Here is a 14,451-nt window from a genome sequence, read left to right as displayed (position 1 = left end):
AGTTCTCACTAAGTTCTTTAAGCATAGTTATAACTATTGTTTTGAACTTCTCTGGTAGATCGCTTGCCTCCATTTCATTCAGTTCTTTTTCTGGAATTTTTGAATTGTCTCCTATTGTTTCATTTGAGACATGATTTTTGTTATTGTTGTTGTTTCCTTATTTTGGCTGCCTCTCTGTTTGTTTCTATGTATTAGGTAGATCAGCTACTTGTCCCAGTCTTGGTAGGGTGGCCTTATGCAGTAGGTGTCCTGGGAGACCCAGTGGCGTAGTCTCCCGAATCACCTGCACTGGGTGCTTCAGTCTCTTGTGTGGGTTGTGTGCCCTTGTTTTGTAGTTGAGCTTTGATTGCTATTGGCACATTAGTGGATGAGATTGATACTCAGTCTTTTTAGAAGGGGCTCCTGTGCAGGCCAAAGTCAGCCACTACCTGTGACTGGTCTGCAGCTATCTGGTAGGAACTATAAAGTGATCTGCAATTAGTCAATGCCTGTGCTTGACTTAAAGGTGCACGAGAGAGGCCATGCTACAAATCAACCTATCACCAGTACCAGGGTCTGGGCAGTTCAGCAAAAGGCCCAGAAAAACCTGAGGCCTGCCACCACCTAGCAGCTGTCCATAAGGCTGAGCTGCTGAAAGAGCCTCAAGTGGTACAGGTGGTATGGGCTTTAGGTGGGGTGGGGTCTCAGAATTCACCAGCATAAAATGAGTAGTGTTCAACGGATAATGAATATTTAGATTTGATGCTAATTCTGAGCCTGGGGCACTCCACAGAAGGCTCAGAGCACAATGAGGTCAGCTGCCACTCTCCTGGGGCTCACAGACCCTGAGAGTTGTTCAAGAAAAATTGTAGTGTGAGCTCACAACGACTGCCTTTAGGCTGTTGCAAAAAACCTCTGGTAGTATGCAGTTGGATGGAGCAGTAACCCTGATGGAGTGAGTGGGGCTCACCAGGCCAATGAAAATTCAGATTTCACCATTTGAGTGTAGGGCTCAACATAGGAAAGGTGGTGTTTTCCCTCCAGCCCTTGCCCTGAAGCCACACCCCTTAGCTTCTTGTATGTGTCTGACACTTCCCCAGCTACTGCTCCTCGGCTAGAACCCAGGATGAGAGCCTAGGAGTGAGAAAGTCTGTGAGTGAGCCCTTTAAGTGGACACCTGGGTTTCCAACCACCTTCTATCTCACCTGGATAAATGAAATCTGGCTGATTTTCACAGTCAGATATTATGGGGGCTGCTCTTCTTGAAACTGGTGCTATAAGCTGGTTAGCCAGGTGTGAGGTTGGGACTCATGGCTATTCAGGGGGGACCTCTTCAACTGAGATATCTCTCCCAATTCTAGACCACCACACGTGGTGTGAGACCAAGCCAGTTTTATGTCTTCACTCCTCTTACCAGTCTTGAAGTGGCTTCTTGTTTACATCCTAAGTTGTAGGACTTTCACTCATCTAGTCTTCAGATGGTTCTCCAGGTTGATTGTTTTATATTTTGATTGTAATTTTAATATGGTCATGGAAGGAGGTAACCAAAGTATTTACCTACTCTGCCATCTTGACTGGAACACTCTTTATACCTTAATGCTCCTTTTTTCCATTAGTCTATTCTTCTGCTAGACTCATTCTCTAACATTTTATGTCACTACATCTACCATAAAAATGTCTTTGTAGTGATTAAGAATGTGGGCTCTGAAATTAGATGCCCCATTAGGAATTCCATCTCTATCTCTTAATAGCTGTGCAATATTGGGCAATTGTACATAACTTCTCTGAGCCTCAATTCCTCATTACAAAATAAACAAAAATTTAGAGTGATAAAAGTAAAATGATATTTTGTAAACATGATACTAGACACAGGATACAAACGTGAATGTGCTACCTCTTCATGTAAAATAATAGCTAATATTTATTGAGGATTTATTATAAGCTAAGTCCTGTGACTAGATAAAATTTAAACATTATCTCCTTGATAATACTTTTGAAGTATTATTATTCCTAAATACAGGTAAGGAAACTGAGGCTGAAAGAAGCTTATCTAAGGTTACACAGGTAATAAATGGAAGAAACAGAATTCATATCCATGCTTTTCTAATACTAGAGGCCAAACTTTTCCACTTTGCAAATGTCTTCCTCCTCTATAATGACTTAACAAGGCTATATAGAAAAGTCATTGACTCTCTAGTAGAACAGCATTGTCTAGTAAGCCTTCCTAGCCCTCTTAATTTTTGTGGGCTATAGCTAAATTAAGGGTCAGCAAACAATAGCCCATGGGCCAAATCTGTGTTTTCATATAGCTCGTAAGCTAAGGATTTTTTTTAATAGTTGAAAAATTCAAAAGATAATATTTTGTGACAAAAGTGATATGATTTTTATATAATTTACAATTTTGCCTTTTGGCCTGCAAAGCCTAAAACATTTACTCTCGGACCCTTTACAGAAAATGTCTGCCTAGTAATGGGCTAGATTGTGTGAGATGCTCTTTGGCACTTTGGGCGCTGCATATGCCTTTGATAATTTACAGAAGGATGTACTATGAGCAAATAGACATATCAGCCCTACAAAATTTCTGGAAACGGTTTCCTTGTATTTCAATGCAAAAGAGTTAGAGAAACCACAAAACAGAAATAAAAGTCATAAGACTACTAGTATATTGAACCAATGCTTAATGTGAAAACCGATTTCATTTTCTGAAGAATCACTTCGTATGATTGATGGGAATTTTCACACAAAGGTAACTTGTTTTCAATAAATGATTTAAATGTGTATTCTGCCTTTTAAAAAAATTATTTTCTAGTTTCATGGAGATAAATCATACAAGAAGAGAATGGTGTTTGAGATTTACAGAGGTCAATTTGTAACAAGTACCTTTTTAAATATGCATCATATATTCATTCATTTTTCAACCAGTAATTGTCCAATATCAGTACTGGACTAACTAAACATACACATGGTTTCTAACCTAAAATAACTTGCTTTTTATTTTTTTCCCCACCATTGATATGCTGTATAGTATATGAATTGCTGCGCACAATAAACTAAATCTTCCCTAGAATTCGAATATTAGCTGAAGACCACTTTACATATTCGTTCAACCTAAACGAAGGTCACAAAATGAAACTTCTGGAGGTAATTGAATGCTAGAAAAGAAAAATTCTGCTACAAGGGCAGAGGGGAGAAATTTAAACTAAGGCAAGACATGAGATTTTTAGCTGATATCTAAGATAGGTTGAAAATTGATCACTAGTCCGGTGAGTTACAAAATAAATCAACTCCCTAAGATTTTTTAATTAAACAGGGTGTAAATTATTTAGATAGAACTGTTGAGGTTATAGCTTGTAAAAGAAAAAAAAATGCAAATCTGCGGTACTTGATTTAATTGTAAACAGCAAATGAGCTAAGGGAATCAAGAAAGCAAGCAATTTACATTTTAAAGCATTTGGGAGGAGGGGCAGGACTGTTCTAAGTGCTCTGCAATACACACAGCAGTTGAAAACAAATTTGGCAGAGCAAAACACTCAAACACATATATTAGTTAACTATGGAAAGTACTGAGGTAACAAAAGAAAAATCAGAAGAGATCAATACAGACATTCTCATGCAATAAGAGACTATGTTGGATTTGGGAGGGGAATATTTATTGCTTTGAGTGTTCATAATCAAAAATGTAATTTTATACTAAGTCAAATAATTTTTCTAACTCTATTTACCAGTTAATTATATTTTTTTACTAGATATATGGAAAATAAATAATTATGTTGTTCAAAAGAGCTGTTTTAAGTGGGAAGTAGTGGAGCTAAAAATTTCCTTGGAAGAATGGAAAGATACACAGCAGAGAGGAGTTTCTCTAAAAGCATGGTAGTATACCAGAAATTCCAGCTATTAATAGAAATAAGTTCCTTTTTAAAAATCAAACAGAGCCACCTTGAGTTCATACAAAGTAGAAGAGCAGATATTTCTGTAAACTTCAAACTTTATAGTACTATCTAGTGGCTTGGAGGTATTTTTGCATTCTAGTCTTCTCTACATTTTACCAATGAGAAAGGATTTTATGATGTCCAGTGGCCTATGATTTCCCAAAAAGTGTTACCTTGGACTAACTTCTATTGTTATCTCTTGCTCTACAAAGATTGGAGCTGTATATATATTAAAAATACACTATCTAAGAAGGACAATATAGAAAAGCCTTTAAAATATAATTAATTTCGACATGAATATAAACTCTCCTAATGTATAATCTAGAAGATAAGTATGACACATTCTCTCATTAAAATGGCTGAATATTCATTTTAGCAACTTTATGTTCCTCTACCTTAAATCAATCATCATAAAACTACAGAAAAATGTAGCCTTGTAAATAAATGGCATACATTTTTATGCTGATAACAGTGTTTTCTTATTTCAGTTTATCAAGTCAATTTTAAAAGCATAAATACAAAATATAAATGTTGTTCCACTTGCAATGCATTGTAGTAATAGGCATTAGGAAAATTCTTTCATATATATTTTTATTATATATATTTATTTTACAGATATGTTTGCAGATTGAAATAAGTTCTGAATGATAGGTAACAAAATTATACATTAAAAATAGGTTCTGAATGATAGCTTAAAGTTAGAAACATAGGTGGTAAGTTAAAATAATAGAATGTTTTGCATCTTAGAGATTATCCAGTCCAAGTTTGAAAAACTGTTCTCCTTTAAACTATATCTGGCTATACAAGTATTTCCTTTGGCTTTTACAGTGTTTATTAAAAGAGTGTAGCCTTTATGTGAAGCATACTCTCTCCAGTTTACTTTAGATTCCACCTTGATTTTAATCTTATACTTTCAGCTCCATAGGCATGTCGGACTATTTCTCTTGAGCGAATCATATCCCAGATTTATAGATGAAGAAGCAGACAAAAGAATATTAAATTTTTGCTGAAAATTGCATACTAGCTATTAGAAGAGTTTAGATTAGAATTAATGTGCCATAATTCTAACAACTTTGTTTTTTATAACATTAATAATAACCATGATAATAATTTCTTCTGTTTATTGTGTTTGCCTTGTGTTATACTAACTGCTAAATATAAATCATTATATTTAAGCCTTTAAAAACTATGAGACAGATTTTTTAATCTTCATTTTACAGATAAGGAAGCTGAAATGTGAAGAGTGAAGTAGCTTGTCTAATTTTGCCACTCTGCTTATAATGGCTCCACTCAGCTGCCTCTTTTACTTAATGAGTGATAATCATCTCTTAATTTGTATAACATTGTTGATGGTCTCCAAATATTACAATTTGAGAACTTTTCATTCTGTATGCTTAAAGTATTTAGAAAAAAAACATATTTATTTAGGTTTATAATTAAAAGTTGATAAGATATATCTCTATGAAATTTTTTAGAAGGAAATAATATTTATTGAGTGCTTATTATTGGCCACTTACATAGGTAAGATATTTTTGTATATCAGAGAATTTTTTACAGTAATGTTATAGTGGGTACATACTTATCTTGGCTAGGAAGTAAAGCATAATGAAGTGAAATAATTTGTCTAAGGTGACTTTTAATAAATAGTGATATTAGAATTTTAACTTGTCTTTTGCTTTCAAAACACTTGTGTTTACAGTAATATTTTAAAATATAACTTCAACATTACCTGTTTGGTTAGTAACTTACACAGTTTATTTTAAAATAAGCCATGGAAGTACAATATTTTTGTTAAGATAATTTTAAACGAATTTTTTTTTTATCATTAAACAAATTTTTTTTTTATCATTATCTATAGTAAAAATAGTTTTTAGAATTTGGTTGTGTAGACTGCCATGCATAAGAGATTTTGCTTGGAATATATTGATGTCATAAAAAATATTATAATTACTTACATCTAAAAACTAATGTTTTGGGAATTATTACACCAACAATAGAAAATTTATTTTCTAAAAATTTGCCCATCATCCACCTTCCATTGCAACTAAAGATTGAAATGGTGTACACATAGCCTTTTTACTATTAAAATAATTTAATCTTCAATGAAAATTCTGCTCTGGAAATAGTATTACAATACATATATTTTTCAGGATCAGCTGTCAAGCTATTAGGAACTATGGCTCTCATAGGATTATAGTTTTTAAAAGCTATAATGGTATATTTAGAAAATAGTCCCAACATTTAGAAATTTTAAAATTCAAATTCAAATACAAATGTAAGCTAAAGATAAATATGTCATTATTTTATTGGTTCAATTACTTATTTGTTTATTACTTATTAGGTACCTTTAGAAAAATGCATTAGGCAATATTTTAAGCAGCGATAAAAGTTTGTTTTCTAGATTACATTCTAATGGGTTGGAGAAGACAGACAGTACACTTTATAACCCATTATATAATGTGTCAGGTTGTGATAAATGTTATGATAAAAAAGAAATCAGAATAAAGAGAATTAAAAAATTTGGAGAATGAAAAGGAAAAATCTATCATCAAGGAATCCTTCTCTGCAAATGTCACATTCCAGCAGAGATGTACTCAATGTTAGAGATCTACACAAATTCCCAGAATGGAGAGTAGTCCAGGCAAAGAGAACAGCTAGGACAAGGGTCTGGGAATATTATAATGAACACAGTAAACAAAAATCCCTGCTCTCATAAACTTTAAATTCTGTATGTGGGGGACACAGGAGACAAGACAAATAAATAATAGTTTGTTGGAAGATAAGTGCCAAAGAGAAAAGTTAAGTAGGAAAGTGGAATATGGAATATGTAGAGGGTAATGGGGTTGCACTTTTTGGCAAGACATCCAGGGAAGAGCTCTTCATGAAGATGAAGTCATTTATAAAGACTTAAATGAAGTAAAGGGGGCAGCCATGATTATATCTGTTGGGAGAATGTGTTCTAGTTGGAAGGACCTGAGGTAGGACAGAACTTGGTATGTTTGATAAAGGGCAAAGAAGCTGGCATGCTAGAAAGAAGGGAGGGAAAATGAATACGGTAAGAGGTGACATCAAAGATGAAATAAAATCTAGATGGTCTAAAGCACGGAGGCCATTGTTAGTAGCTTTACTTGTGCTCAGAGTAAGATGCCATTTAGGACATATAATCTAACTTAATTTCAAGAGTCCAGAAGTAAACCCCTGCATATATTGGCATATAAATTCAGACAAAAGAACCAAAACCAGACAATGGAAGAACAAAATAGTCTTCAATAAATGGTGCTAGAAAAACTGGAAAGCCACCTGCAAAAGAATGAAACTAGACAGTTGTCTATCACCACACACTAAAATTAACTCAAAATGGATTAAGGGCCTGAGTATAAGACCTGAAACAATAAATTGCATAGAAGAAAACATAGGCACTAAACTCATGGACCTTGGTTTTAGAGAGGATTTTATGAATTTGACCTCAAAAGCAAGGGAAGTAAAAGCAAAAATAAATGAATGAGACTATATCAAACTAAAAAGCTCTACACAGCAAAAGAAACAAGGCAAAGAGGAAAACATCTGAATGGGAAAATGTATTTGCAAACAACATGTCCGAAAAGAAGCAAATATCCAAAATATAAAAAAGAACCCATACAACTCAACAGCAATAACAAACAATTCTATTAAAAAATAGGCAGACGATTTGAACAGACATTTCTTTCAAGAAGACATACAATTGGCAACAGACATATGAAAAGATGATCAGCTTCACTAGCTATTAGGGAAATGCAAATCAAAACCACAGTGAAATATCATCTCACACCTCTTAAAATGGCTATCATCAACTGGACAAGTAATCGGAATTGTTGGAGAGGTTGTGGACCAAAAGGAACCCTAATACACTGCTGGTGGGAATGCAAACTGGTACAACCACTATGGAAAATAGGATGGAGCTTCCTCATAAAAAAAAAAAAAAAAAAAAAAAAAAAAAATTGAATTACCATATGGCCTAGCAGTCCCAATTTTGGGTATTTACCTCAAGAACCTGAAAACATTTATCCATAAAGATATAAAACTTGATGCTCATAGGAGCATTATTCACGGTGGCCAGGACAAGAAAGCAACTAAAGTGTTCTATGATAGATGATTGGATAAAGATGTGGTACATATATACAATGGAATATTACTCAGCCATAAGAAGAGATGAAATACTGCCATTTGTGACAACATGAATGGACCCTGAAATAATCATAGTAAGTGAAATAAGCCAGACCAAAAAGTTGAGCATCATTGTGGGATATTAAACTGAAAACAACAAACATGACAAACAAAAAGAGACTGATAGACCAGGACTGTGGATTAGTACTTACCAAAGGGAAGGAGGAGGAGGGAGGGAGATGGGGTAAAAGGGGTTAAATATTTGGTCACAGATGGAAATCTAACTTTAGGTGGTGAACATACAATGTAATATATATACAACGTACTGTTGAATTGTACACTTAAAACTTATATGATTTTGTTAATCAATGTCACCGCAATAATTTTAAATAAAAAATAAAATAAAATAATAAAATTAAATTTAAATAAATAAAATAAAATAAAATAAAATAAAGTAAAATAAAATAAAATAAAAAAAAATAAAATAAAATAAAAAGCAACTCTGGCTGCTGTGCTGAGAATAGACTGAAAGAAAGGAAAGGAAGAAGCAGGAACACCAAATTTGATAACACAATAATCAAAGTCGGAGAGAATCCTCAATGGAAGCTGTAGAAAGGTTAGATGTTGTTTCATTCTGGATATATTATGAAATAATATCACTAGGATTTGCTCATGAATTGTATGTGAGGTGTGAGAGACATACTGGAATCACAAGTAATGTTTGCATTTTGTCTGCTAACTAGAAGAATAGAATAGTTATTTATTCTGATGGAAAATATGGCAATGGTAAGTTGGCAGGTAGAAATGAGAGTCCCATTAGGATATGTTGTGTTGCAATGTCTATTACACATCCAAATGGAAATGCAAAGTAAACAGTATGTGTGTGTGTGTGTGTGTGTGTGTGTGTGTGTGTGTGTGTGTGTTTCCATTCAAGAGAGACGCCCAGGCAAGAATAAATTTGGTAATTCTTTAGTGCAGTGGTCCCCAACCTTTTTGGCACCAGGGACCAGTGCTCCTATGAGAATCTAATGCCTGTTGATCTGAGATGGAACTGAGGCAGTGATGTTAATGCTGAGGAGCAGCTGCAAATACAGATGAAGCTTCGCTCACTGGCCCACCACTCACCTATTGCTATGTGACCTAGGTTCCTAACAGGTCATGGACTGGAACCAGTCCACAGCTCGGGGGTTGAGGACCCTAAGTCTAAAAAATTGAGAGAAAATGGACTCCATAAAAGTTAAATCAAATGTATAGGACCTGTGCTAGGGTTCATAGACTATATATTGTACAAAGGGCCTACCTGAAGTTCATGATAATAAATTTAGAGCAAAACCAGTCATTATTATTGATGTTTTTCTCCATCCCCATTCCCTTGCCCAGAGGTAAATAGTTCAATTTAACTGAGGCTGAAGTTGTGCTAGGGAAATAAAATGGAGGGAGAAATAAATTAAAATAATCATAGTTTTAGGCAAAGAAGTAATTATCTAATGAGGTATTATAAAATTTAAAATAGCTGAAGAGGATACATAAGCCCAAAAATCTGATGTTTAATAATAAGACCTATGAGTTTTAGGAATTGATGTACTAAATAACTTGTTTGTTTTCCTAAATAACATCTTTTCCCCAATTTTATGGGTCTATAATATTCAAAATCTCTATACATGTTCTATTATTTATATTATATTTTATCTTTCTAATGCTCAGCCTTACAATTCCTGAGACTTTTAATAAATTGAAAGTGATCTCTGGGGAAAAAATGAGCTTAGAAGAAAGCAAATTAAAAAAAAATTTAATGTCGTTGTTTACTTAAATAATAGAAAGTTAAGTCAAATGCATAGAATCTCTGACAGAGTTCATAAACTATCAAATTTATATATAACTTTCACATTTGAGATTATTTCACCACATATATTATTCACAATTGAAGTATCTCTTTGTAATACACATCAAGATATCAAAGAAAAGACCTAAGATCAAAAACATTTTATCACACTCTTTGGATAATTTATCTTTTTATAAGAGCAATTATAATTTACTGTTTTACTTATAATGTAGTTTAAATTGTCTCTTTCAAGGCAAACATACACTAGTGTGCTTTGGTTTCCTCTTAATTAGAGAACCCTTTAGCTAGATGATTCGTGTTTGATAATATGTAAAGTGAAAATGGCAAGAGATTACTCATCTGAACTGTTATATATAACCAAAGAAAAAATGGAAATGAAGAAAGTTTCATTAAAACTTCTCATTATCTGTTATAGATTTACCTCACCACATCTCCAGCTGTATCTAATTCAATTATTATCTTCACGTAGTAGCTGGGAGTATATTTTTTGACATGCCTCTGATTAGCACAACTGATATTCTTGAAAGACTAATTTTATTAAATAATTAACATTTTTAAAAAGTAATGTGATGTATCATCCACAGACAAATTATAACAAATATTTTAAAGAATTGTGACATAATAGGAAAATGTTTTTAAAAAATCACACCGATCGAAACATTGTAAATTAACGATATCAAATAGATTAAAAACATGCTAGTTACAAAACTAAATTAGTCATGTTGAAGGCTCAAATTCTTACTAGCTGTACATTTTTATTCTCCCTACTTAATCTTGCTGCATGCCAGTGTCCTCATCATTAAGTGGAGATAGTACATCCTGCCTTCACAAATTGATCACAGGCTCATGAGCTCACACTTGCCAGTAAAACACCACAAAGTTTCATGTTTCTGTGACTTTCAGTCAAGGTACCATTCAACAATCAAATTATTATTTTAAAAAATATTATTATTAAGAATTTCACTTGTTGTAGAGTATCTTATGGAAGGCTTTGAGTGAGGACAGATGGCTATGTATTAGAAATTGCTAATTCTCAAAATAAATGTAAGATTTTTTTCCCATTTTCCACTAATTTTCTTATCTTGATGTCTTTTATCTATCAGAATGATTTTTAATAAGAGATTTTTATGAAGGTTATTTCTAAATTCCAAAAGCCAACCTAGCCTATCTTTTAAATGTCGAATTGCTTTTATCTTTATACCTTTTTTTAAACAACCACATTGAGTTTGATATGCCAGCTCACTAGTTATTAACTGAGTGACCATAGCCAAGGTTTCATTTGCTTTTTACATAGGTTTAGTAATCTTAAAAACAGAGAAATTAATATTTAGTTTTCAGTTTGGCTGGTATAGAGTAGGTGTAGCTACTATGATCATTATTCATCAATTTCCTTATGTTTTCCTGTATTTTCAAAAAAAATTTAGAATGTCAAAGACAGTTTCTGAATGCAATCTGATCAGTTTTTATTGCAGGATATCTACATGGGACACAAAAATTTGACAATAATCTGAATAATCCCAATGGTAATTCAGATGAAAGACCAAGCACAATCACTTCGAAAGTGAAGCTGCAAACACCAAGTCACTACTATAAAACCTGTCAGTTGGTTTTACGGAAATCATAAAGGTTAAAGCATTGCTCTTGGTTCCTCAGTTTTACAGTCTTACATATGAATCTGATACTAAGATGTTAGTAATTAATAAAACTCAAGTCTCTGAACCCTAGTTTAAAGTGTTTTGCCTTTCTCAATGATATTACTTTTTGTAAAAATTCAAACTTAACTTCATAAAGTTTAGAATTGATAATGAATTCTCTCTGTATTCACAGCACTTTTAATATTAGAGAATTAACTGAGAATGCATGGATAATTGATGGTAAAACTTACTAGCACCACCTCCAGGATGAATGTATAACCAAGTGCAAATAAAAATTAGCACTCCATTTCCATTCCTTCTACTAACTCACAATTCTCACAAGACAAACATTACCAATTATTCAGAACAGGTTTAAGACTAGGAAATTAAAGCCCGAGAGATAGGTAAACTTTAGCACGTTATTTTTAATTGAATAAAATTTATCCTCTTACCTTGACCCCTTTTCCTCTTTTCTCCCCACTAACTAACTAATTTATTGTATTTAACATACACAAGATCTTAAGATCAGTGTCCGGACCGCTTATGTGCTTTCCTTTCCCCAGTATCTTTCAACCTCTCCCTCTCTCTCCTACACTAAAACATTTCACATTTTTAGAGAATGGTTTTTGAAATATTTTATGCTTGTGTGTGTGTATCTCATACTATACGGTATTTCAGTGGGTAAATGATCTTCCTAATTGTTTCTCAAAGTTGCTCAGTCCACTACACCACTGTGCATTTCTTCTGAGTTACTCAAAGTTTTGATCTTACAATAGCCATGAATCCTAAGACTGGGGATGTATTCATCTTTGTTTTGGTCCCTGTAATTTAGCATTGAATTCGTCAACTTCTAATAATTTACAAATGTACATAACATACATTCTTAAATGCTTATCTTACCCTACAGAATTCTTGCCACACCCATTTCACTTTCATCTGGAATTTGTCTATATCTGTTCTATCTTTTAGTATTATATTCACATATATTTTAAGTTGCCTCAATCTTTTGTGGAATAATGCAGCAAAGAAAGAAAAAAAGAGAGTCAGGGAGGAAGGAAGGAAAGAAGGAAGGGAAGGAGAGAGGAAGGAAGGAAAGAAGGAAGGAAGGAAGGAAGAAAGGAAGGAAGGAAGAAAGGAAGGAAGGAAGGAAGGAAGGAAGGAAGGAAGGAAGGAAGGAAGGAAGGAAGGAAGGAAGGAAGGAAGGAAAGAAAGAAGGAAGGAAAGAAGGAAGGGGGAAGGAAGGAGAGAAAGAACCTGAAGAGAGAGAGAGAGAATGTGTGTCTGTGAGTGTGTTGGTGTATATGCGTTTGCAGCTCATATTCAGGGAAATAGCATGAAGTACTACATGGTAAATGGACATGATATGTACTGGTAACTCATAAGCATGGCTGTGACAGGTTGAAACTATTATGGTTTGGGCTCGTGCATCTTTTTGGTGACACAGACTCCCCTGAGCTGGGTCCATGGACTGTCGGCCCAAGTAGGCATGATTAGTTTATGTATGTACATCTTACCTTTATAGCTTTTTTTGTATCTCCAGTACTTAACTTAGCATTCAGTGTACAGTTTACACTGATGAAATTTTGTTAAATGAATTGGCGAAATTTGTCTTATATCTCGTCATCGTGCTTCAAATCATACATCCTAAATCTACATTCTATCATGTGAGGATCTCCATTACACCATTTCTTGTATACCTCTTTTTCTTTGCATGGTTCATCTAGGATGAATAGCTGTAATAATTCTGTAAGCTGCAGTTCTAATTAAAGCTCCACCATTAAACTTTGATAAGCTTCTGGACTTGGAAAAAGTGCAAAAAAAGACGAGGCCTGGGGCCCTGTGGTTCTTGACCACAAACTTTCTCCTCCAGGCTATTGCTGATCCATTTATCTATGTGCTTTATAATAAGTTCAGAAAGAGGTTTATTTCAGTTCATAATTAAAACTTGAATTTTGAAGTCCTTTTTAAGATTTTTATTTTTACTCATTTTTCCCTTCAAAAGTCAAAAACAGAACATATAAACAAGTATTTTTTTTTTAACTTTGGTAAGTGGCATTATAATAATCAAAGTCCTATCCATTAGAGTTCTTGTTCTTTTTAAAAATTTCTCTCCTTGGTATATTAGAATATGTAATCTATTAAAAAATAGTGTGATAAGCACTCAAACCAAGTTCTATAATGAATACCTCCCAAGAAAGTAACTACTTTCTCTTTGCAATGAGATAAAAACAACCAGCTATATTTTCACTCAGACTATTCTCTCTCATTGCCATCCCCACTCCAATCAAGAAATTTTTGCATAAATCATTCTACCTTAGATCAACCAGAATCTGACATGACACAAAGACCACTTTCACATTATAAAAATGTTTCATTTCTTTTTCAGCATATTTAAATGAGAAAAATACACTCTTCATAAAAGTGCAGACTTCTTCTTACTATTTATTATTTTACTATTTTTACAAAGAATTATGTGTCAAATCCTAAACACTTCAATAATGACTACCTCTTGGACTATTTGGCATTATGCTTTTACTGTTTACTAGTACTTCATGATTTTTATGTATTTAAGATTTGATTGTAAATTTGGCAAATAAGTAAATTGTTACCCATCTCTCCAAAAAGGTAAGATATAGGATCCTTCTTAGGATATTAAAATTAGTGATTTATCTTTTTCATATCCATTCAGTATATTTTTGACTGCTTACTTTCATCACTTGTCAAATTAACAAATATTAAATTTGAGGATCTATGTTGTATTATTATAAAACATACTATTTTAGCATAAATAAATGAAAAGTTTTTAAAAATCTCTTCTGCAATTGAAAAATAATGGAAGAAAAAGCAGAACATTTTCAAGAAGCATTTCTCACCTTGGGAATATGATTTTACAGACCGAGAATTCTGGGACAATTTATATATA

At 33.3% G+C, this 14,451-nt stretch overlaps 1 protein-coding gene across 4 annotated transcripts in view; it reads left to right on the top strand.

Annotated features, from left to right (window-relative positions):
* The window catches only part of CNTN5 (contactin 5), a 1,096,099-nt gene that overhangs the window by 717,174 nt on the left and 364,474 nt on the right, over window positions 1-14,451 (top strand). The window lies entirely within an intron of this gene.

Source organism: Rousettus aegyptiacus, unplaced genomic scaffold (genome assembly GCF_014176215.1).
Source record: "Rousettus aegyptiacus isolate mRouAeg1 unplaced genomic scaffold, mRouAeg1.p scaffold_m13_p_5, whole genome shotgun sequence".
NCBI classification, from domain to species: domain Eukaryota; kingdom Metazoa; phylum Chordata; class Mammalia; order Chiroptera; family Pteropodidae; genus Rousettus; species Rousettus aegyptiacus.
This window is presented reverse-complemented; position numbering and strand designations above follow the sequence as displayed.